General features: G+C 41.2%; 1 protein-coding gene across 1 annotated transcript in view; it reads right to left on the bottom strand.

Annotated features, from left to right (window-relative positions):
• The window catches only part of LOC134482477 (ankyrin repeat domain-containing protein 7-like), a 145,962-nt gene extending 120,687 nt beyond the window's left edge, over window positions 1-25,275 (bottom strand). Inside the window, exon 1 of the mRNA XM_087589388.1 lies at window positions 25,064-25,275. The gene's annotated coding sequence lies outside the window, so the exon portion shown is untranslated. The remainder of the gene's footprint in view (window positions 1-25,063) is intronic.
• Between the last annotated feature and the right edge of the window lie 276 nt (window positions 25,276-25,551).

The raw sequence follows: 25,551 nt of genomic DNA on the forward strand, positions 1-25,551 counted from the left end.
CACCAAAATCAGTGAGTGCACAGTGCACCCTTCAGGTGCAGACCTGACCTATTAGACTGAGAATAAATTTTAACAAACATCCATGCTCAGTGGAATCCAAACATCACATCTGTCTTCCCAAGTGGAGGATATTTATACTCATTAAATTGCAGATATTACTAAAATACCTAAATACTGAAGGGAAACCCAGGGTGGCTGGTGCCATTGTGCCGTCCTTAGGTGATGCTCCCACAGGTCCTCTGAATGCACGAAAGGGAAAGTACTGACCTCTACCTTCATCCACTCAGCAATTCCTTGTTTGAATCCTATTGACTTCTTAGTATTACTTCTCAGATTCCATGTTGTTTTTTCTTCTCTTTAACTAGGGACTTGGTATTATGTCTGTAAGTCACTCACTACAGTAATCTATCACCCCAATCTCTTAGAATCTCTACGTTTATTTGCTATAGAGATAATGAAGTCTTGAGGGAGAGACGTAAAGGAGTCATCCCATTTAAAATGGAGTTACCACCTTCTCTGTACACTTTCCAGGTTGGGGTCTCTGTGTTAGTGTCTATAGCCTACAAGAAGATGATGCTTTTCTAATGAGGGTTCCAAACACAGATCTATAGCTATGACAGTCATTTCATTGATACGGATAAGATTACTGAGTTTTCCTCTTGGCTCAGGACATATCTACTCTTAGGATTTTGGCTGCTTTAGCAGTTTCAGGCCTGGCTTCCATCACATAGAGTGTGTCTGAAATAGAATCAGGAAAGAGAATTATTTCCATAATATGTGTTCCACTACTGTACCAGAACATCTTACGAGCCAGTAACTGGTTTACTTTGCAGTATTTGTAGCTTTGGGATAACCATGTTTGCATTTCTGTTCTGAAATCATGCAGACTACTTTACGTATCATGAATGCTACTTGGTAGGTGTGAAGCTTAATAGATAAGGTTTATCTTGGTTTGTATTGTAAATATACTTATTTTTATAAGAATCTATTAAGATTTTTACGAATGGCAGAGGCATCATATTCAGTCAAATGATGATGATCATTGATTTATGCCATGTTTTAAATTTCAGGAGGTATGATTTATGAATGGTTGCTTTTATTCTCTGTGCTATAGGACTAATGTTCAGGAAGTACCATTCTGTACAGTAAAGTCAAACATATTTCCTACTTTCTCCTCTGCCACATTTGTTGTGTGAAGTATTATGCAGATCCGTATGTATGTGATGTATGTGGTATTGACTTCTGTGCTTGGTGTAGAAATGGACTAAGTTTCTGTCTTCTGCATGCAGTTATCTCTATGGATCAGTGTCATTTGATAAAGTGCTGTCAATTCCCCATATACTGTGGATGTTTTCTTTATTTTTATTTTGATTTTTTAAATTTATTTATTTATTTATACTTTCCTTCAATCTCTTCTCCAAATTTTGGCTTCATATTTCCTACTATAAATATTTTTGTTCCCCCTTCTAAGAAATACTGACACATAAACATTTTGGTTGTCCTTCTTCTTGAGCTTTATGTGGTCTGTGGATTGCACCTTGGCTCATCTGAGCTTCAGGGCTACTATTCACTTATCAGTGAGTGCACACCATCTGTGTTATTTTCTGATAGGGTCACCTCACTCAAGATGATATTTTCTAGTTCCATCCTTTTCCCTATGAATTTCATGAAGTCATTGTCTTTTTAATAGCTGAGTAGTACTGCGTTTCTGTAATTGAACCACATTTTCTGTATCCATTCTTTTGTTGATGGACTTCTGGGTTCTTTCCAGATTCTAGCTATTAAAAATAAGGCTTCTATGGACTTACTGGAGCATGTTTGTCTGTTATATGTTGGAGCATCTATTGATTCTATGCCCAGGAATGAGTATACCTGGGTCCTCAGGTAGTTCTATGTCCAATTTTCTGAGGAAACTCTCAACTGATTTCCAGAGCAGTTGTACTGGCTTGCTATCCAAGTAACAGTGGAGGAGTGTTCCTCTTTCTCCACATCCTTGCCAGCATCTGTCATCACCTGAGTTTTTGTTCTTAGCCATGCTGAGGGGTGTGAGGAGGAATCTCAGCATTGTTTTGATTTGCATTCCCCTGATGACTAAGGTTGTTGAACATTTCTATAGGTACTTCACAGCCATTCAATATTCCTCAGCTTAGGACTTTAGTTGTGTGAACAGACACCATGGCCAAGGCAACTCTTAAAAGGACACCATTTCATTAGGGCTGGTTTACAACTTCAGAGGTTCAGACCTGTTATCATCACAGCAGGATCACTGCAGCCACCAATCAGACATGGTGAAGGAGGATCTGAGAGCTGTAGATCTTCACCTGGATGGTCCTACAGAATACTGCCTTCTAGGCAGCTAGGATGAGTGTGTTAAACCCCTTACACACAGTCGCACACCTACTCCAACAGGGCCACACCTACTCCAACAGGACCATGCTTCTAATAGTGCCACCCCTGAGCCAAGGAAATATAAACCATCACATCCAACTCCACCATATTAATCCTTCTGACCTAGGAGCGTGGGGCCTTTCCATGTTACTGTATCTTCTTCTGTTAATTTACATTAAGTTTAGAGTTTTTAACTGTACAAGTCATTCAATTCCTTGGTTATATTTAATCTATAATATCTGTGAGAATCTGTTAGTTTGCTTATTTGCAGAGTGTGCTGGGTATTTGGATTTAGGAAACTAACTTGGTTTTATGCATTGCTTTTCCTCTAATACAATGCTGAACAATTGAATAGCTGCAGGGGAATTTTGGTGGAGGCTTTAGAGTCTTTTGTGTATATCAACCACCCAGGCCTAAATAAAGTGACATTGGCTTCATTCTTTCAAGGGTGTACATCTATCTCATTCACTTGTGCTCTTATTCTAGCTAAGACTTCAATGATTTTATTGAACAGGGGAAGATCAAATATACTTTTCACATTTCTGATTTCTGATTTAGTGTGAATGCTTGGGCATATATATTTTAGAATGATATTTGCTGAGTACCATTCTTATCTTGTCTTTATTATATTGATCTGTATCCTGGGTCTGATGGTTTATATGTGTGAAGCCGAGGGAATAGCAATATTCCAAGTTGTGACCATGTTGGAATAGGCATGTCACTGTGGGTGTGGGCTTTAAGACCCTGATCCTAGCTGCATGGGAGTCAGTCTTAAACTAACAGCCTTCACATAAAGATGTAGTCTCTCAGCTCCTCCTGCACCATGTCTCCCTGGATGCCACCATACCCCTACCTTGATGATAATCAAGTGAACCTCTGAACACATAAACCAGCCCCAATTAAACGTTGTCCTTCATAAGATTTGTCTTGGTCATGGTGTCTATTCACAGCAGTAATACCCTAACTGGGACACTGGGTATCCCTATTCTCTCAAGGATGTCTTTCAATACTAACGCTGAATAATTTCAAAACCATTTTACCTCTCCTCAGTTGGTCATATAGACTCTGGCTTTAATAATGCAATAAATAATATTTAATCCTCTAGATAGACAAGATCTTATCTGCATCTCTAGGATCATGAGAGCTTTATAATGGTGAATTATCATTTTGATGTAGATATGAATAATTTCTTAAAGGGTTATACTGACAATTTTACATCTACAAAGATCCAAAGAATTTTTAATTAGTAAATAAATTAATCAATTTTACACTCTAGATATTATTCCCCTCCTGGCCCATTCCCCAAGAATTCTGGATCCCATAACCCCCCGCCAATTCTACTGGGGATATCCACACCCACAAAACGTCTAAACTTCCTGGGGCCTCCAATCTCTTGAGGATTAGTGGCATCTTCTGTGACAGAAGCCTGACCAAGGGGTCCTCTGCTATATATTACATATACTTTTGTTTTATTTTTTATATTTTTATTCACTTTATATCTCAATCATTGCCCCCTCTGAGACCATCCTAACACCATTCTTCCTTCCATCCCACCTCTCCTCCTCCTCTAAGAGGTTGAACTCCCCAGCCCCGTGAGTATTCCCGCACCTTGCCACATCAAGAAACAGCAGGATTATGTTCATCCACTCCTACTGAGTCTAGGAAAAGTATCAGATTTCACAGACAAGAAACGGCTTTAAAAAGAGCTCCAACCCCACTTTTAGCACTCGAAATAAAGAGTGAGCTGCACATCTTCAACAAATGTGTGTCAGACAAGGTCTGCTTCATGTACTACATTGTTCAGTCTCTGAGAGGTCCCAAAGGTTCAGTTTAGATGACTCTGTTGGTATTCTGTGTAGTTGATGTTCTGTTCCAGGCCCTCACTCATTCCCCTAAATCTCCCATAAGAGTCTGTAGGCATGATACAATGTTTCACTATGGGTTTCTGAATCTGTTTCAGTCAGCTGCTAGGTAGAACCTGTCAGCGGAGGGTTAAGTGATTCCTTTGTCTTCTAGTATAACAAAGTATCATTAATATTGTCAGGAACTTGTACTTGCCTGTGGATGGGTCTAAACTTAGGACCTTTATAGGTTGTCCATTCCCATAGTCTCTGCTCCACATTTCTCTCTGCATTTCTTGTAGGAAGGATAAACTTGGGGTCAAAAGTTTTGTGTCTTCTTGTGGGTTGTTGTCCTTATATTCCCACTGGAGTTCCTGTGTGGCTACAGAAGTGGCATCTTCAGTTTCCATATCCCCACTGCCAGGAGTATCAGCTAATGTCACCACTATTTACTGTGGGAAATGTCCCACTCCAGGTGTCTGGTATATCCTCAAGATGTTCCCACCTTCCGCACCCCCCAACTCTGTCTCTCTCTGCCTCTGTCTGTCTCTCTCTCTGTCTCTCTGTCTCGGTCTCTGTCTCTCTCCTCTCTCTCTCTTATTCTCTCTCTCTCTCTCTCTCTCTCTCTCTCTCTCTCTCTCTCTCTCTCTCTCTCTCCCTCTCTCCAGCTATAGGTTTTCATTTACACTTCTGGTTCTCCAGCCCTCTCTTCTGTCTCTCCTCAAACTTCATACTCAACTCATTCCCTATTCCTCTTCCTTTCCCTCTCTTACTCAGTCCTCTCCCTACATATTTCTCCTATGACTATTTTATTCCCCCTCCTAAGTGAGAATCAGGTATTTTATGTTGAGCTTTCCTTCATATTCAGTATCTTTCTGTATATATGGTATATTATGATTACACTGTAATTTTGACAAATAAGCACTTATAAGTCAGTACATTCAATGCATGTTTTTGGGTGTGGGTTACCTAACTCAGGATGATATTCTCAATTTCCACTTATTTGCTTGCAAAATTCAAGATGTCTTTGTTTTTCATAGCTGAATAATATTCTACAGTGCAAATGTACCACATTATTTTTTATCCATCCTTGTTTTAGGGGCAATTGAATTGTTTCTAGTTTATGGGTATTATGAACAAAGCTACTATGATCATAGTTGAGCAAGTGTCCCTGTTGTATAGTAGGTAACCTTTTGTGTAAATACCTAGGAGTGGTATAGCTAGGTCTTGAGGTAAAATTATTTTGAGTATTCAGAGAAAAAACCAAATTAATTTTCCAAATTGATTGTACAAATTTCTACTCCAGCAACAATGAAAAAATCTTTTCTGTGCTCCACATCCTTACCAGCATGTACTATCACTTGAAATTATGGACTTAGCCTTTCTAACAGTGTATATGAAATCTCAGCATCATTTTGATTCTCATTTCAAAGATGGTTAAGGACTTTGAAGATTTCTTTAAGTGCTTCTTGGCCATTTGAAATTCCTTTGTTGAGAATTCTCTGCTTATCTTTGTACCCCAATTTTAATTGATAAACCCAGGGACCCGAAAGCCTGACCTGGGAGGGCTTAAGAAGCAGTGCTCTCTTGAAGCGCACCAACTGCCATGGACAAAAACAAAGCAAAATTACACCATAAAATAGGGAAAATCAATGTGGGGCTTAGAGGAATGACTCAATATTGATAAGGGTTGGTTGCATTTTCCAACAACCTATTTCTATTCTCAGAATCATCCAGTGCCTAAGAGCACTTACATCTCTGGGACCTGAACCTCTCTTCTGGACACTATAGGTGCAACATAGGTGGTAAAAACAGACACCCATGGGTAAGTATGTATTATTTTGATATTTGACCTGTATAGATACTTAGCATGTATTTCTGTGCACCAAATGAATGTAGTGTCTGTAGCATCAAGAATAGAATTCCACATCCCCTTCAAACTGTAGTTACACACAGTTGAAGGCCAAAATGTACAGCTGCATATTAGACTCAGGTCTCCTAGAAGTGCAGTTAGCCACTGCTCTTAACGACTGAGCCATATCTCTAGACCTAAAAATATTCCAAAGGATAAAATACTATAGAATCAATTTTTAAAGTGCACTGAAAATCTCAGAGTTGCAACAGAGTGTAGGGGGATGCAATTGTTGCAACCAAAGTAACAACAAAGAAGTTCTAGACTCATAAACAGTGAATTTAGAAGGAGAGAACTATTTTCTTGATCGGTAAGCATGAAAGAGTAGGAATTAGGTGGACCTCGCTCTCCTACAGGTTTAAGAATGGAAAAAGAGTCAGTTTTAGAATTCAGAAGACAAAATTCTCTTCAACATAGAACATGGAATGTTTTGAGGTCACTTACCATCTTCTAAATTTCGAAAGACATTTTCTTCTTTAAACTGCCCTCAGAAAATATTTAGTTCCATTGATTTCCAGTTTTTATAGGAATAGCCCTCTACTCTTTTTCATTTCATTCGTAAGATTTTTTATTTACATATGAAATGATTCCCCTCCAGAAAACCTCAGCCCATCACATCACCCCACACCATGCCTCCATAAGGGCACTCCCCACACTCACACCCACTCCCACCTGCTTCCCTGCCCTGGCATTCTCCTTCACTGGGGCATTGTGTCTTCACAGGACCACAGGCCTCCCTTCCCATTGATTCCCAACAAGGTCCATCTTCTGCTCCATATTCTGCTGGAGCCAGGGGTTGCTCCATGTGTATGCTTTACTTGGAGCTTTAGTCCCTGGAAACTCTGCGGTATCTGGTTGGTTGACATTGTTTTTCTTCCTATGGGGTCCTTTCTCTAACTCCTCCATTGTGGTCCCACTTCTCAGTCCAATGGTTTGTTGAGAACATTGCCTCTAAATTTCTCAGGCTCTGGCAGAGCCTCTCAGATGACACCTATATCAGGCTCCTGTCAGCATGCACCTCTTGGCATCCCCAAGGGTGCCTGAGTTTGGTGACTGCATGTGGGATGGATCCCCTTATGTTGCACTCTCTGGATGGCCTTTCCTTCAGTCTCTGCTTCACACTTTGTATTCCCTCCTATGACTATTTTATACTCCCTTTGTGTAGGGGTGTGTGTGTGTAGGTGTCTGTGTGTGTGTGTGTGTGTGTCTTTCATTCAGGAATGTAAACAATTGAGGCACGCTGTAAACCTCTCACTGGGATTTATTAAATAAATATTAATTCTATGTTCATATTGTATAAACATTTGTGTTTATATCCTTGGTAAACTGTGATCATATTCACAATGAGGCATTTCCTTTCATTTTTCTGACGTTTCTTGTTGCTATTGTCAATATAATTGAAATAAGGTGAGGTTGGACTCTTGAATGGACACACAAGGCAGGGCCTTGTTTTCACACTTTTCTGCTTTATCAGGAGCTCTGAAGAATTAGCTACCGTATGCAGAAAAACCGTGGACTAAACCCTTCTGAAAATGTGCTGTCAACAGAAACAAAATCCTGCGCTTCCTTCACTACATGATTTTTATAAAGCTATTAGAATACATTGATGAAGTTCATCATCACAAACATCTCCCCATTTCATTTCAAGCAGGCATGGTAACAGGATCAGCTCTGCATGGCAAACCTGAGGTCTGAATGATGTAGGAGAGGAGCCGGAGGCAGAGATGGATCTTTGCTATCAGCATGATTTATTGTGTGCTGTCTCCCAGGTTTATCACGTCCCTATTTATGTTGTGAGTGTGTGGGGGTTGTGGGTTTTTGAACATTTCTATGTTTAATATTTAATTGAATACTGTTGATATTTACTTTGTATAATTGACAGACTGTGTGAATTTTCTCTTGATAACTGACAGACTATTGGAAATTCCTATGCACAATTGGCTTGCTGTGGTCATTTCCTATGCATGCATGGCATGCACTTAGTTTTTCCTATGGATGACTCTCAAGCAATGTGTGTGTCCTCTAGATGACTAACAGACTGTGTGTGTTTCCAATAGATGACTGAAAGGCTGTTGACTTTCTCTGTGGATTTTCAGAGGATATGGGCATTTTTTAGAAATGGTTCTAAGGCTGTGGGCAATTCCTATGGGTGTTTGATAGGCTGCAGGTTTTTCCCACAGATGGTTGCCAGGTTGGGGGTCTGCCATGTAGGTGACAAACAGGCTGTAACTCCTTCCTACGGATGATTGACATGTTGTAGGTGTTTCCTATGAATGCCTGACAGGTTGTGGGTACTTTCTATGGATGATTTGCAGGTAGCAGTCAGCTAATATGGATGACTGACTGGAAGGCTGTGCATGTTTGCTATGCATATTGAACAATTGTAGATGTGTACTATGTATGGTTGACAGGCGTTGGGTGTTCCTTATGAATGATGGACAGGGTGTGGGTATTTCCTGTGAATGACTGACATAGTGTGGGCTTGTACTTTGGACAAGTGACAAAGTTGGTATGTGTTTCCTACGGTTGAGAGACAGGCTGTTGACTCTACCTATGAATAATTGACAGGCTCTAAGATATGTTATGAAAGACTGACAAGCTGTGGGTCTCTCCATTGAATGAGAGGCTATGGGAGTTTCTAATGAATGACTAACAGGCTCTGAGGGGTTTGTATATAACTTTGTGGGCATGTCCTGTGGGTGATTAATAGACTATGGCCATTTGTTAGGTCTGATTGACAGACTGTGATAATTTCTTCTGGGTGACTGACAGGTTTTGTGAGTTGCTGATAGATGATTGACAGGATGAGGGGGTTTCCAGTGGATGACTGACAGGACATGGGCAATTCTTATGGATGGTTGCCAGGCTGTGGGCATTTCCTTTGGATAATTAACAGGCTATGTAGGTTTTAGGGACAGATTTTTGATAACCTGTATCACTTGTGGGTTACTGACATGTTGTGGGTCTTATGCTAGATGACTGACACAACATAGGCATGACCTACAGATGCAGATCTACAGACTATTTGTATCTCCGTAAATTTTAGCAACAAATGAAAAATTGAAACCCCCAGTCACCAATACTTTGACTCTTTTCATTTCCAAATTTCATTTTTTTACACCCACGATTAAGGTTTCCATATTTGCTGCCATTAGGATCACCACATACTGCTTAGGTAATAGATAAAGTATCCATGGTAACACAGGGGCTAAAAGGTAGTAAAGCAGGACCTCAGGCTTTGTGGTAAAATGGTCGATGTGTCCCTGGACTTACAACAAATTGGGTAAATATAAATACAAGGAGATAACCTATGGCATCCAATCTCCTATACCTAAGAGTCCAAAAGGTTTCAGCAAAAAGAAACAAGGTTTCCAAATAGCAAAGTTCATTTCATGTTATATTTACATTCATATAATGTAAGGAAGCTTGACTGGGCAGAGGAATGTAAAGGTTGAGGAATGGGAAGATCTTGAGATATATTAGAATGTGTATTATACACAATAGATATTTAAGTTACATGTGGGGAATAAATGGACTGACAGAATGAAAAAGTAAAGTTGGACAAGTCAGAGTTTTAAAGAAAATATTCAATAAGCAAAAGAATATTTTCATTATATTATATCAAATATAATTCATCCTTGCATTATTTACATGAAGCTCTACCTTAACAACTAATGAACACCCTAAAATAACAAAATGATCAAGAAGCATGTGGACTTCAGAAAATATGCTGGTGTATCATCAATTCTCCTTCAAGCAAAAAAATAGGAAATGAGAATGAGAGTGTAGATCCCTAATCTCAAATCCCGTGGGGAAGAGAGCTGAAAACTGAGAAGTGCAGAACATCCTGAAACCGCAGGACACTTCTGCTCACCTCTGCCCACATCCCTGGTCAGACAGGAAAATGCATAGTTCCTCTGGACACAGTAATATAGGAACTGTTAGCAGCAGGTACCTTCAGTTCTGGGCAAACAGTCAAACAGCTCCCTGCTCCCAAATCCTGTGGGGGAGAGAGCTGGACCCTCAGAAGTGAGGACACTCCTGAGAAATCAAAGGAGACTACCCTCTGCCCGCATTCCCAGCCCAAGAGGGAATGGTCTAGTGTCATCTCTGCCTGCTGGGTGCAGGGACATAGGAGCAGTCGGGGGTGGGGGATCCTTCCAATTCCTACCTGTGCCAAGAGCTCAAAGACAGTCACCAGGAGCACCTCCATACCTGAGAGCAGAGCACCTCTTCCCAGAAATGGCTGAAAGAAAACAGGAAAACAATTCCACCTGAGTGCTGACACAGAGGCCCGTTGAAAGAACAAAAAAACAAGAATAGCAAAAACTATACTCAACAATGAAAGAACTTCCTGGGGAATCACCATCCCTCACCACAAACAGTATTACAGAGCAATAGTCATAAAAACTGTATGGTATTGGTACAGAGACCTGCAGATAGATCAGCGAAATAAAACTGAAAATCCAGAAATGTTTCCACACACCGTTGGTCACTTAATCTTTGAAAAAGGAGCTAAAATCATCCAATGGAAAAAAAAGCGTTTTCAACATATGGTTCTAGATCAATGGAGGACAGCATGTAGAAGAATGCAAATAGTTACGTTCTTTTTTATTAATCTTTTATTAGATATGTTTCTTTATTTACATTTTAAAAGTTATTCCCCTTCCCAGTTTCCGGTCCATCTGCCCCCATCCCCTCCAATATCCTCCCCCATATGGGTATTACCCCATACATTCCCCTTACTGCCCCCCCACATACCCCTGCACTGGGAGTCCAACCTTCGGAGGACCAAGGGCTTTGGGTCCATTCTTATCTCCCTATACAAACCTTAAGTCCACATGGATCAAGGACCTCCAAATCAAACCACATGCACTGAAAGTAACAGAAGAAAAAGTAGGGAACTGTCTCAAACACGTGAGAACTGGGAAAAATTTCCTGAACAAAACACCAATGGTTTATGCTCTAAGATCAAGAATCAACAAATGGGATCTCATAAAACTACAAAGCTTCTATGAGGCAAAGGACACTGTTGTTAGGACAAAATAGAAATCGACAAATTGGGAAAAGATCTTTACCAATACTACATCTGATACAGGGCTAATATCAAAAATATAGAAAGAACTCAAGAACTTATGTTCCAGAGAGCCAAATAACACTATCAAAAACTGGGGTACAGAGCTAAACAAAAATTCAAAGGTGAGGAATATCGAATGGGTGAGAAGCACCTTAGGAAATGTTCAACATCCTTAGTCATCAGGGCAATGCAAATCAAAACAACCCTACAATTTCACCTCACACTAGTCAGAATGGCTAGGATAAAATCTCAGGTGACAGTAGATGCTGGTGAGGATGTGGACAAAGAGGAACACTCCTCCATTGTTGGTAGGATTGCAAACTGGTACAACCAATTTGAAAATCAGTCTGGAGGTTCCTCAGAAAATTGAACATTCCACTACCTGAGGACCCAGCTACACCTCTCCTGGGCAAAGACCCAAATGGTGCTCCAACATATAACAAAGACACATGCTCCACTATTTTCATAGCAGACTTATTTATAATAGCCAGAAGCTGGAAAGAACCCAGATGCCCTTCAACAGAGGAATGGATACAGAAAATGTGGTACATCTACACAATGGAGTACTACTCAACTATATGATTTCATGAAATTCAGAGGCAAATGGATGGAACTGGAAAATATCAACCTGAGTGAGGGAACCCATTCACAGGAAAACACACATGGTCTACACTCACTGATAATTGTATGTTAGCCCAAAAGCTCAAATTACCCAAGATGCAATCCCCAGACTCCATGAAGTTCAAGAAGGATGACCAAAATTCAGATGCTTGCAATCCTTCTTAAAATGGGGAACAAAAATATTCATAGGAGGGTATATGGAGGCAAACTTTACAGCAGACACTCAAGAAACGGCCATTCAGAGCCTGCCCAGCATGTGCCCCATATATATATACAGAAATACACACATACACACACACACACAGAGAGAGAGAGAGAGAGAGAGAGAGAGAGAGAGAGAGAGAGAGAGAGACTGAGAGCGCCACCAAAACTAGGTGAGACTGATGAAGCTAAGAAGAGCATGATGACAGGAACCGGATATAGGTCTCCCCTGAGAGACACGAGCTGAGCATGTCAAATACATAGGTAAACACTAGCAGCAACCTACTCAACTGAGAATGGGGCACCCTTGGGGAAATTACAGAAGGGACTGAAAGATCTGAAGGTTCTTGAAACCTCATAACAATACCAAGGCCTACCATCCAGAGCTTCCAGGGACTAAATCACTACCCAAAGACTTTACATAGACTGTCCCAGGACTCCAACTGCATATGTTGCAGAGTTGGAATATCATTTTTGGGCACCAGTGGAAGGGGACGTCCTTGGTCCTGCCAAGGATGGACCCCAGAGCGGGGAAATGTTGGGGGCATAGAAAGGGGGACTGAATGGGATGGCCACAGTTATGATGAAGGAGGAGGGGATAGGAGGCTTACGGACAGGAAAATGGGAAAGGAATGTACATTTGAACATAAATAAATATATCCAATTAAAAAGAAGAAAAATAAAACAGACTGAAGGAGCTGAAGGGGCTTTCAATCCCATAGGAATAACAACAACATCAACCATCCAGACCCTCCAGAGCTCCCAGAGACTAAACCATCAACCACTAAGCCACTACCCAAAGACTATACATGGACTGACCCTGGTCTCCAACTGCATAGGTAGCAATGAATAGCCTAGTAGGGCACCGGTGGAAGGGGAAGCCCTTGGTGCTGCCAAGACCTAATGCCCAGTGAACAGGATTGTTGTGGGGAGGGTTGTAAGGTGAGGAGGATAGAAAGGGGAACACCCATATAGAAGGGGAGGGGAAGGGGTTAGGGGGATGTTTGCTTGGAAACCAGGAAAGGTAATAACAATTGAAATGTAAATAAGAAATACTCAAGTTGAAGAAACAGACCAGATAAACAGTTCTCTGCACCCAAATCCCGAGGGAGGGAGAGCTAAAACTACAGAGAGGCAGACACGCCTGGGAAACCAAACGCCAGAGGAAAACACCAAACGCCATCTGGAACCCTGGTGCACGGAGGCTCCCGGAAAGAGCGGCGCAGATCTCCTCGGATGCTGCCGCCGCAGAGAGGACTTAGGCAGTACCCCACGAGCACACTTGAGCCTCGGAACCTCAGGTAGGACCAACTTTTCCCCTGCAAGTGACCTGCCTGCTGAACTCAAGACACAGGCCCACAGGAACAGCTGAAGACCTATAGAGAGGAAAAACTACATGCCCGAAAGCAGAAAACTCTGTCCCCGTAACTGGCTGAAAGAAAACAGGAAAACCGGTCTACAGCACTCCTGAAAAACAGGCTTATAGGACAGTCTAGCCACTGTCAGAAATAGCAGAACAAAGTAACACTAGAGATAATCTGATGGCGAGAGGCAAGCGCAGGAACCCAAGCAACAGAAACCAAGACTACATGCCATCATCGGAGCCCAATTCTCCCACCAAAATAAACATGGAATATCCAAACACACCAGAAAAGCAAGATCTAGTTTCAAAATCATATTTGATCATGATGCTGGAGGACTTCAAGAAAGACGTGAAGAACTCCCTTAGAGAACAAGTAGAAGCCTACAGAGAGGAATCGCAAAAATGCCTGAAAGAATTCCAGGAAAAAACAATCAAACAGTTGAAGGAATTAAAAATGGAAATAGAAGCAATCAAGAAAGAACACATGGAAAAAGCCCTGGATATAGAAAATCAAAAAAAGAGACAAGGAGCTGTAGATACGAGCTTCACCAACAGAATACAAGAGATGGAAGAGAGAATCTTGGGAGCAGAAGATTCCCTAGAAATCATTGACTCAACTGTCAAAGATAATGTAAAGCGGAAAAAGCTACTGGTCCAAAACATATAGGAAATCCAGGACTCAATGAGAAGATCAAACCTAAGGAAAATAGGTATAGAAGAGAGTGAAGGCTCCCAGCTCAAAGGACCAGTTAATATCTTCAACAAAATCATAGAAGAAAACTTCCCTAACCTAAAAAAAGAGATACCCATAGGCATACAAGAAGCCTACAGAACTCCAAATTGATTGGACCAGAAAAGAAACACCTCCCGTCACATAATTGTCAAAACACCAAACGCACAAAATAAAGAAAGAATATTAAAAGCAGTAAGGGAAAAAGATCAAGTAACATATAAAGGGAGACCTATCAGAATCACACCAGACTTCTCGCCAGAAACTATGAAGGCCAGAAGATCCTGGACAGATGTCATACAGACCCTAAGAGAACACAAGTGCCAGCCCAGGTTACTGTATCCTGCAAAACTCTCAATTAACATAGATGGAGAAACCAAGATATTCCATGACAAAACCAAATTTACACAATATCTTTCTACAAATCCAGCACTACAAAGGATAATAAATGGTAAAGCCCAACATAAGGAGGCAAGAGATATCCTAGACGAAGCAAGAAACTAATCGTCTTGGCAACAAAACAAAGAGAAGAAAAGCACACAAACATAACCTCATATCCAAATATGAATATAACAGGAAGCAATAATCACTATTCCTTAATATCTCTCAACATCAATGGCCACATCTCCCCAATAAAAAGACATAGATTAACAAACTGGATACGCAACGAGGACCCTGCATTCTGCTGCCTACAGGAAACACACCTCAGAGACAAAGACAGACACTACCTCAGAGTGAAAGGCTGGAAAACAACTTTCCAAGCAAATGGTCAGAAGAAGCAAGCTGGAGTAGCCATTCTAATATCAAAAAAAATCAATTTTCAATTAAAAGTCATCAAAAAAGATAAGGAAGGACACTTCATATTCATCAAAGGAAAAATCCACCAAGATGAACTCTCAATCCTAAATAACTATGCCCCAAATACAAGGGCACCTACATACATAAAAGAAACCTTACTAAAGCTCAAAACACACATTGCACATCACACAATAATAGTGGGAGATTTCAACACCCCACTCTCATCAATGGACAGATCATGGAAACAGAAATTACACAGAGACGTAGACAGACTAAGAGAAGTCATGAGCCAAATGGACTTAACAGATATTTATAGAACATTCTATCCTAAAGCAAAAGGATATACCTTCTTCTCAGCTCCTCATGGTACTTTCTCCAAAATTGACCATATAGTTGGTCAAAAAACGGGCCTCAACAGGTACAGAAAGATAGAAATAATCCCATGCGTGCTATCAGACCACCACGGCCTAAAACTGGTCTTCAATAACAATAAGGGAAGAATTACCACATATACGTGGAAATTGAACAATGCTCTACTCAATGATAACCTAGTAAAGGAAGAAATAAAGAAAGAAATTAAAAACTTTTTAGAATTTAATGAAAATGAAGATACAACATACCCAAACTTATGGGACACAATGAAAGCTGTGCTAAGAGAAAAACTCATAGCGCTGAGTGCCTGCAGAAAGAAACAGGAAAGAGCATATGTCAGCAGCTTGACAGCACACCTAAAAGCTCTAGAGCAAAAAGAAGCAAATACACCCAGGAGGAGTAGAAGGCAGGAAATAATCAAACTCAGAGCTGAAATCAACCAAGTAGAAACAAAAAGGACCATAGAAAGTATCAACAGAACCAAAAGTTGGTTCTTTGAGAAAATCAACAAGATAGATAAACCCTTAGCCAGACCAACGAGAGGACCCAGAGAGTGTGTCTAAATTAACAAAATCAGAAACGAAAGGGGAGACATAACTACAGATTCAGAGGAAATTCAAAAAATCATCAGATCTTACTATAAAAGCCTATATTCAACAAAACTTGAAAATCTTCAGGAAATGGACAAGTTCCTAGGCAAATATCAGGTACCGAAGTTTAATCAGGAACAGATAAACCAGTTAAACAACCCCATAACTCCAAAGGAAATAGAAGCAGTCATTAAAGGTCTCCCAACCAAAAACAGCCCAGGTCCAGATGGGTTTAGTGCAGAATTCTATCAAACCTTCATAGAAGACCTCATACCAATATTATCCAAACTATTCCACAAAATTGAAACACATGGATCACTCCCGAATTCCTTCTATGAAGCCACAATTACTCTTATACCTAAACCACACAAAGACCCAACAAAGAAAGAGAACTTCAGACCAATTTCCCTTATGAATATCGACGCAAAAATACTCAATAAAATTCTGACAAACCGAATCCAAGAGCACATCAAAACAATCATCCACCATGATCAAGTAGGCTTCATCCCAGGCATGCAGGCATGGTTTAATATATGGAAAACCATCAACGTGATCCATTATATAAACAAACTGAAAGAACAAAAACCACATGATCATTTCATTAGATGCTGAGAAAGCATTTGACAAAATTCAACACCCCTTCATGATAAAAGTCATGGAAAGAATAGGAATTCAAGGCCCATACCTAAACATAGTAAAAGCCATATACAGCAAACCAGTTGCTAACATTAAACTAAATGGAGAGAAACTTGAAGCAATCCCACTAAAATCAGGGACTAGACAAGGCTGCCCACTCTCTCACTACTTATTAAATATAGTTCTTGAAGTTCTAGTCAGAGCAATCAGACAACAAAAGGAGGTCAAGGGGATACAGATAGGAAAAGAAGAAGTCAAAATATCACTATTTGCAGATGATATGATAGTTTATTTAAGTGATCCCAAAAGTTCCACCAGAGAACTACTAAAGCTGATAAACAACTTCAGTAAAGTGGCTGGGTATAAAATTAACTCAAAGAAATCAGTAGCCTTCCTCTACACAAAAGAGAAACAAGCCGAGGAAGAAATTAGGGAAACGACACCCTTCATAATAGACCCAAATACTATAAAGTACCTCGGTGTGACTTTAACAAAGCAAGTAAAAGATCTGTACAATAAGAACTTCAAGACACTGAAGAAAGAAACTGAAGAAGACCTCAGAAGATGGAAAGATCTCCCATGTTCATGGATTGCCAGGATTAATATAGTAAAAATGGCCATTTTACCAAAAGCGATCTACAGATTCAATGCAATCCCCATCAAAATACCAATCCAGTTCTTCAAAGAGTTAGACAGAACAATTTGCAAATTCATCTGGAATAACAAAAAACCCAGGATAGCTAAAACTATCCTCAACAATAAAAGGACTTCATGGGGAATCACTATCCCTGAACTCAAGCAGTATTACAGAGCAATAGTAATAAAAACTGCATGGTATTGGTACAGAGACAGACAGATAGACCAATGGAACGGAATTGAAGACCCAGAAATGAACCCACACACCTATGGGCACTTGATTTTTGACAAAGGAGCCAAAACCATCCAATGGAAAAAAGATAGCATTTTCAGCAAATGGTGCTGGTTCAACTGGAGGTCAACATGTAGAAGAATGCAGATTGATCCATGCTTATCACCCTGTACAAAGCTTAAGTCCAAGTGGACTTAAGGACCTCCACATCAAACCAGATACACTCAAGCTAATAGAAGAAAAACTAGGGAAGCATCTGGAACACATGGGCACTGGAAAAAATTTCCTGAACAAAACACCAATGGCTTATGCTCTAAGATCAAGAATCGACAAATGGGATCTCATAAAACTGCAAAGCTTCTGTAAGGCAAAGGACACTGTGGTTAGGACAAATCGGCAACCAACAAATTGGGAAAAGATCTTTACCAATCCTACAACAGATAGAGGCCTTATATACAAAATATACAAAGAACTCAAGAAGTTAGACCACAGGGAGACAAATAACCCTATTAAAAAATGGGGTTCAGAGCTAAACAAAGAATTCACAGCTGAGGAATGCTGAATGGCTGAGAAACACCTAAAGAAATGTTCAACATCTTTAGTCATGAGGGAAATGCAAATCAAAACAACCCTGAGATTTCACCTCACACCAGTGAGAATGGCTAAGATCAGATGCTGGAGAGGATGTGGAGAAAGAGGAACACTCCTCCATTGTTGGTGGGGTTGCAGACTGGTACAACCATTCAGGAAATCAGTCTGGAGGTTCCTCAGAAAATTGGACATTGAACTGCCTGAGGATCCAGCTATACCTCTCTTGGGCATATACCCAAAAGATGCCCCAACATATAAAAAAGACACGTGCTCCACTATGTTCATCGCAGCCTTATTTATAACAGCCAGAAGCTGGAAATAACTCAGATGCCCTTCAACAGAGGAATGGATACAGAAAATGTGGTACATCTACACAATGGAATATTACTCAGCTATCAAATACAGCGGCTTTATGAAATTCGTAGGCAAATGGTTGGAACTGGATAATATCATCCTGAGTGAGCTAACCCAAACACAGAAAGACATACATGGTATGCACTCACTGATAAGTGGCTATTAGCCCAAATGCTTGAATTACCCTAGATGCCTAGAACAAATGAAACTCAAGACGGATGATCAAAATGTGAATGCTTCACTCCTTCTCTAAAAGGGGAACAAGAATACCCTTGGCAGGGAAGAGAGAGGCAAAGATTAAAACAGAGACTGAAGGAACTCCCATTCAGAGCCTGCCCCACATGTGGCCCATACATATACAGCCACCCAATTAGACAAGATGGATGAAGCAAAGAAGTGCAGACCGACAGGAGCCGGATGTAGATCTCTCCTGAAAGACACAGCCAGAATACAGCAAATACAGAGGCGAATGCCAGCAGCAAACCACTGAACTGAGTATAGGACCCCCGTTGAAGGAATCAGAGAAAGAACTGGAAGAGCTTGAAGGGGCTCGAGACCCCATATATACAACAATGCCAAGCAACCAGAGCTTCCAGGGACTAAGCCACTACCTAAAGACTATACATGGACTGACCCTGGACTCTGACCTCATAGGTAGCAATGAATATCCTAGTAAGAGCACCAGTGGAAGGGGAAGCCCTGGGTCCTGCTAAGACTGAACCCCCAGTGAACTAGACTGTTGGGGGGAGGGCGGAAATGGGGGGGTTGGGAGGGGAACACCCATAAGGAAGGGGAGGGGGGAGGGGGATGTTTGCCCGGAAACCAAAGAATTATTATTAAGTATTAAATAAATTTAAAAAATAATAATTTGACAGATAAAAAAAGCCAGAATCCTATGAATTAAAACGTTGACTAATCGAAAAAAAAAAGAAATACTCAAGTTAATAAAGATGAAAAAATTATAAAAACAATTCCAAAAAAAAGTAAATAAGAAATAACCAATTTAATAAAGATGGAGAAAAGGAACAAAAACACACACGATCATTTCCTTATATGCTGAGAAATTATTTGAAATAATTAATCAACCTTGATGATAAATGTCCTGGAAATGTCAGCAATCAAGGTCCATATCTAAACATAGTAAAACCATGTACAGCAAACCAGTAACTAACACCAAACTAAATGGAAAGGAACTTGAAGCAATCCCACCAAAATCAGGGACTAGATAAGGCTGTCTACTCTCTAACTACTTATTCAATATAGTACTGGAAGTCCTAGCCAGAGCAATCAGACAACAAAAGGAGGTCAAAGGGATACAAATTGGAAGGGAAGAAGTCAAAATATCACTATTTGCAGATGATATGATAGTATATTTAAGTGACTCCAAAAGTTCCACCAGAGAACTACTAAACCTGACAACAACTTTAGCAAAGTGTTGGGTATAAATATAATTCGAACGAATCAGTAGCCTTCCTCCACTCAAAGGATAAACAGGCTGAGAAAAAAAATTAGGGAAATGACACCCTTCAAAATTGTTCCAAATAATATAAACTAACTTGGTGTGACTTTAATGAAATAAATGAAAGATCTGTATGACAAGAACTTCAAGTCTCTGAAAAGACATTGAAGAAGATACCAGAAGATGGAACGGCCTCCCATTCTCATGGATTGGCCAGATTAATAGAGTAAAAATGGCCATTTTGCCAAAAGCAATCTACAGATTCACTGCAATCCCCATCAAAAATCCAACTTGATTCTTCAGAGATAGAAAGAGCAATTTACTAATTCATTTGGAATAAAAAAAAAAAAACCAGGATAGCAAAACCTATACTCAACGATAAAAGAACTTCTGGGGGAATCATCATCCCTGACCTCAAGCAGTATTACAGAGCAATAGTGAATAAAAGCTGTATGGTATAGTTACAGAGACAGTCAGACAGATCAGTGAAATATAATTGAAGACCCAGATCTGGACCCACACACCTTTGGTCACTTGATCTTTGACAAAGAGCAAAAACCATCCAATGGAAAAAAGATAGCATTTTCAACAAATGGTGCTGGTTCAATAAGTTAGCATGTAGAAGATACAAAAAAAAATTCTTATCTCCCTGTACAAAGCTTAAGTCCAAGTGGATCACGAACATCAACTTCAAACCACATACACTGTAACTAATAGAAGAAAATGTGGGGAAGAGGCTCAAACACATGGACATTGGGGAAAATTTCCTGACAAAACAACAATGCTGTATGCTCTAAGATCAAGAATTGACAAATGGAACCTCATAAAACTGCAAAGCTTCTGCAATACAAACGACACTTTCAATAGGACAGAACAGCAACCAACAGATTTGCAAAAGATCTTTATCAATACTACATCTGATACAGGGCTAATATCCAAAATATACAAAAAAAAACCCTAATAACTTAGACTCCAGAGAGACAAATAAATCTATTAAACAATAGGGTGCAGATGTAAACAAAGAATTCCCAGCTGAAGAATACTGAATGGCTGAGAATCACCTAAAGAAATGTTCAGCATACTTAGTCATCAGGGAAATGCAAATCAAAAAACACCCTGAGATTTCCACCTCACACTAGTCAGAATGGCTAAGATAAAAAACTCAGATGCTGGCCAGGATTTGGAAGGATTGCAGAATGGTACAACCACTCTGGAAATCAGTCTGGAGGTTCCTGAGAAAATTGGCATTGCATTACCTGAGAACCCAGCTATACCTCTCTTGGGCATATACTCAAAAGATGCCCTAAATATAACAAAGACACGTGCTCCACTATGTTCATAGCAGCCTTATTTATAATAGCTAGAAGCTGGAAAGAACCCAGATGCCCTTCAACAGAGGAATAGATACAGAAAATGTGGTACATTTACACAATGGAATATTACTCAGCAATCAAAAACAATGACTTCATGAAATTTATAGGCAAATGGTTGGAACTGGAAAATATCATCCTGAGTGAGGTAACCCAATCACAGAAAAACACACATGGCATGCACTCATTGATAAGTGGCTATTAGAACAAAACCTTGAATTACTCTAGATGCAATCCACAGACCACATGAAGCTAAAAAAAAGAAACAATGAATAAAATACAGATGCGTCCATTCCTTCTTAAAATGGGATAACAAAAATATCCATAGGAGGAGGCAAAGTTTAGAGCAGAGACTGAAGGAACAGCCATTCAGAGCCTGGCCCACATGTGGCCCATACATATACAGCCACCAAAACTAGATTAGACTGATGAAGCTAAGAAGTGTGTGATGACAGGAACCGGATATAGATGTCCCCTGAGAGACACAACCAGAGCATGTGAAATGCAGAGGTGAACACTAGCAGCAAACTACTGAATTGAGAACAGGACCCCCTTTCACGAATTAGAGAAAGGACTGAAAGAGCTGAACGTGCTTGCAACCCCATAAGAACAACAATGCCAGAGATTCCAGGGACTAAACCACTACCCAAAGACTATATATGGACCCAGGGCTCCAACTGTATATGTATCAGAGAATACACTTGTTGGTCACCAGTGGAAGGGGAAGCCCTTGGTCCTAACCTGGTTGGACCCCCAGCTCAGGGGAATGTAGGGGTGGGTTGTAAGGGGGTGGATTCGTGGAGGGAGACCCTTACAGGGAAGGGGGAGGGCATTGGGTGTTTATGGACAGGAAACTGGGAAAGGGAATAACATTTGAAATGTTAAATAAAGAAATATATCCAATATAAAAGAAGAAGAAAAATAAGAAAAAGTTAAAGGACGGGGAGGAGGAGCAGGAGGAGAAGCAGCAGGAGCAGCAGCAGCAGGAGCAACTTAAGCAGAAGCAGAAGATGCAGCCAAAGCAGCACCTGATGCAGCAGGCCAAGCCACAGCCGAAGAAATCGACACCGAAGCTGTCGATGCGGCTGAAGCCGCCGAAGCCAAGGAAGTCAATGCTGAAACCACCGAAGCCGAAGCTGACCAAGAAGCCAACGCCGAAGCCAAAGCCGAAGCCGAAGCCGAAGCTGAAGACAAAGCCGAGGCAGAGGCCGAGGCCGAGGCCGAAGCCGAAGACAAAGCCTAAGCTGAAGGCGAGGCCGAGGCTGCCAAAGAAGCTGTGGAAGCTGATGCGGCCTAAGCTGATGTGCCGGAAGTCGATGCCGACCAAGCCAGTGCCCACGAAGCCGATGCCGCTGAAGCCGATGGGGCCGAAGCTGCCTAAGTCGAAGCCGAAACTGAAGCTGAAGCCGAAGAAGAAGGGAAAGAAGAAGTGAAAGAAGAAGGCGAAGACAAAGCCAAGAAGAAGGGAAAGAAGCAAAAGAAGCCGAAGCCAAGGAGCCAACAAAGCCTAAGAAGCCGACGAAGCCGACAACTTCTAGGAAGAAGACGAAGACAAAGAAGACTGAGGAGGAGTAGGAGGAGGAGGAGTAGGAGGAGGACGAGGATCACAGGAAGCGGGGGGAGGGGGGAGAGGGGAGGGTGAAGAGGAGAAGGAGGGGTAGGAAGAGACGACAACGATGAAGACAACGAAGACAACGACTAAGAAGAAGGTGAAGGAGAAGACAGAGTATAGAAGGCTAATATGCAATGTGTACAAAGAAACTCAGAAGTTTTGACTGCAGAGAATCAAATAACTCTAGTACAAAATGAGGTGCAGAGCTAAACAAAGAATTCTAAACTGAGGAATATCAAATGGCCCTGAAGTACCTAAGGAACTATTAAACATCCTTAATCATCAGCAAAAATCAAACTAAGAAAATGCTGAGATTTGACCCCACACCAGTCAGAATGGCTAAGAACAAAATCTAAGGTGACAACAAATGTTGACGAGGATGAGGAGAAAGAGGAACACTCCTCCACTGTAGGTGGGATTGCAACTCTGGAAATTAGTTTGTAAGTTCCTCAGAATTCGGACATAGTACTACCTGAGGACCTAGCTATACAGCCTCCTGGGCATATACCCAAAAGGGGCGCCAACATATAACAAGGACACATACTCAGTTACATTCATAGCACCCTTACTTGTAATTGCCAGGGCTGGAAAGAACCCAGATGTCCCGCCATCTACAGAGTACACTGACAGACCCATGTCTTCAGGTGCATATGTAGCAGAGGACGGCCTTGTTGAGCACCAATGGGAGGAGAAGCCCTTGGTCTTGCCAAGGCTCTATCCTCTCCACAATGTAAGGGAATGCTAAGACAGGGAGGTAGGAAGGGGTGAGTATATGGGTGGGGGAAAACCCTCAGGGGGAGGGGCGATGAAATAGGGGTTCATGGATGGCAAACTAGGAAAGGGGATAACATTTGAAATGGAAATGAAAAATATCAAATAAAAATCCCCCCCAAGAAAATAATGAAGGGCTCTGGTGGTTGGTAAAGCTCAATTGGTAAAACTTTTGCCTTGAAAACCCGACTGTAGATGTGGTGATAAGGGGATCCCCAAAGCTACTTGCCTGCAAGTGTGAATATCAGTGCACTCCAAAGTAGTAAATCAATCACACCAGGGATGTGGGTGAGTGAGGTTTGTCTCCAGAACAGAGGGACCAGGGGTGGAACCCACAGGGAGGCCTGATGACCTGACTTCAGTCCTCAGAAGCCACAATGTGGCAGAACAGAACTGTCAGTTGGCTCTGTCCTCTGACCAGTACACACTTAGCTCCACATATGTGGGGGACAAGAAACTGAGAGGAAGACAATGGGAATCTCTGACCTTCACATGTATATCAGTGCAAAATCAACAGAACAGAAGGTCCTCACTCCCCTTCTGTGAGGGGAACATGGTCACAGTTCCTGTTCAATATGTCTTTTATCCATTAGCAAACAGGTAATGTTAATCTAATATTCATTGTTGATATTGCCCTAAAGTTGACAATTTGTCTTATGATTAATTTTCCAGTGCTGTCTATTAACATTAATGCTCTATATATTAAGAAAGTCTTCATAGAATCAGGGGTTGTGGAGGGGGGATGGGAGAGGCAAGAAAGGGGATAACATTTGAAATGTAAATACATAAAATATCCAATAAAGAAGAAAAAAGAACAAAAATAACAAAAACAGGAAAAACAAAAAAAAATCTAGATAGGGGGCTTGGCAGTGACCAGCTCTAGTTTTGGTTTGAATAACACTCAGTTCTGATTGGTAAGACACACAGGGCAGCTCACAACTGTCTATAGCTGCAGTCCCAGGGGAACCAGCACCAGGTTCTACCACACATGGTACACAGAAAATACACAGAGGCAAAACAATTGTGTGTGTGTGTGTGTGTGTGTGTGTGTGTGTGTGTGTGTGTTTGCCCACCTGCATGTGTGTGTCTGTATCTGTGTACCTTTTTGTATGTTTACACAACTTAAGTTATACATAAAAACCAAATTAGGTAGTTTCATTAAGGCCTAGGACCTGCTGTCACACAGGGTGGAGGTCTCATATGACTAAGAGCATTCAGCAGGTATAGACTCAGGAGTCCCCAGGCTTGGGCTCTGTCTTCAAATCATGGGTCACCTGGTACCCATCATGAAAAGGATGCTTAGGGATCCTGAAGAGAGACAAGCAGCTAGGGAGAGCAGCAGAACGCCTTGACTTGCTGTTTGGCAAATGGTGCTGCAGAGACTTGTGAGATTGTCTGGGCTCTGTTAATGTTTTGGGGTTTTGCTTTGGTTTGGTGTTTTGAGCCAGGGTTTCTCTGTAGACCAGGCTGCCCACAAAGTGAGATTCTATCTCAGAAGTAGTAAGTTACCTTGCCAGAGACGTTGTCATCTGCTTCAGATGTCTTCTGTGAGCCCTTGTAGAAAGGTTGATGACTGATTTATGTGATGCTCCAGAGCTGTTTGTAATGAGGCAGGAAAACAGGGGATGTATGTGAGGGCTGCCTTTGCTCCTTGTGTATCACAGGCCAAATCCTTCCTTCCTAAACTCCAGACTTGCGCGCTGCCCCTTTACCTCTTGAGAAGATGAAGTCCTTGTGGAGATGACCGCAGCTCCATCCTGCAGTTGTTGGTTCTGACAGACAGCCCTGTGAGACCACAAAGCCCTTAAGGATCGGGCTTGTTCTGGAAGTCCGCTAATGTGGGGTCCACCCACACTGGACAGACTAGACGGAGCAAGTCTCACAACCGCCATCTTGGTGAATGCCCGCATCAGCTCCAGGAAGCGGAAGTACATGGATGGGGGGGAGGAGTCCTCCAGCACTTGTTAGAATGGACAGTCTCAAAACGCCCCAAGCAT

Source organism: Rattus norvegicus, chromosome 16, assembly GCF_021556685.1.
Source record: "Rattus norvegicus strain SHRSP/BbbUtx chromosome 16, alternate assembly SHRSP_T2T, whole genome shotgun sequence".
Lineage (NCBI taxonomy): Eukaryota > Metazoa > Chordata > Mammalia > Rodentia > Muridae > Rattus > Rattus norvegicus.